General features: G+C 38.6%; 1 long non-coding RNA gene across 1 annotated transcript in view; it reads left to right on the top strand.

The window, feature by feature from the left end:
- LOC116703122 (uncharacterized) overlaps positions 1-966 on the top strand; it is a 24,180-nt gene that overhangs the window by 2,268 nt on the left and 20,946 nt on the right. The gene's annotated exons all lie outside the window — the stretch shown is intronic.

The raw sequence follows: 966 nt of genomic DNA, 5'->3' as shown, positions 1-966 counted from the left end.
GGGTTGAAATAAAGAGTGGCAATAACAGTCACAGTAAAAGATAATGGAACAGTGACTAGCAATAATAGTTTGTAGTAGTTCATGGGATAGCAGGGCACAAGAGGGCATTTGCGCATATATTTAGCCCAATTTGTACTTTCTACAAGAAAAAGTCATAATGACTTTCATCAAACACTCTTGTGAATCCAGACTGTTGGTGCAGCGTTCTGCTTACTTGTTGTGCTTTTGCACTAAAAGTGTTTTGCAGATGTTTCAAATAGGACCAAAAACAGATAGACTTTGTGTTCCTGCTGCATGTTATGTATTCATTTTACCCATTATAATTAGTACCTTATTGAATTTTTTTTTTAAGTTTCTTTTTTAATTTTTTTTTTACAAAAAGTGGTTCTAGTTTGCTTCACTTTATGTTTGCGGTTCCACAATGAAAATTAAGGAGCAACTCAGTGCTTTAAAGAAGTTAGTTCATTTTATACTGTTTAGTGTGTGCGATAGCTCCAGTAATGGTGCAAAAAAGAGTAATAAACTGCTGGAAAAACAAAGTTTCAAAGTAACAAAAAAATAAAAAAGTATGTTACCAAAATTGCAGCTTCTTTGTATGTTGGAGCTCACTTGCCTAGTATTATCATAGGCACTGCAAGTACATTAATTTAAACTATACTATCTGCCAAAATAGTGCCCTGTTAACAGAGTGGTGCGTGAGTTTTAGGGAAACTGCCTAGCGTATAGTCATATTTGAAGCTGAGGGGCCCAGGGTCGATGCATAATGCCATCTCCTCTCTTAGTACTGCATTGCTTTAGGACGCCTGTCCTATTTATATTGAGGGGCTGTGGATTGATGCGAAATGACGAGGGCCGCGAGGCTGCTGAGTGGGTGGGCATCCACATGCTCCACTCCACAGGCAACCCTTTTCTTCTACACACACACACACACACACACACACACACACACACACACACACACACACA

Source organism: Etheostoma spectabile, chromosome 15 (genome assembly GCF_008692095.1).
Source record: "Etheostoma spectabile isolate EspeVRDwgs_2016 chromosome 15, UIUC_Espe_1.0, whole genome shotgun sequence".
NCBI classification, from domain to species: domain Eukaryota; kingdom Metazoa; phylum Chordata; class Actinopteri; order Perciformes; family Percidae; genus Etheostoma; species Etheostoma spectabile.
The sequence above is the reverse complement of the archived record's forward strand: the minus strand, read 5'-3'. Positions and strand labels throughout refer to the sequence as shown.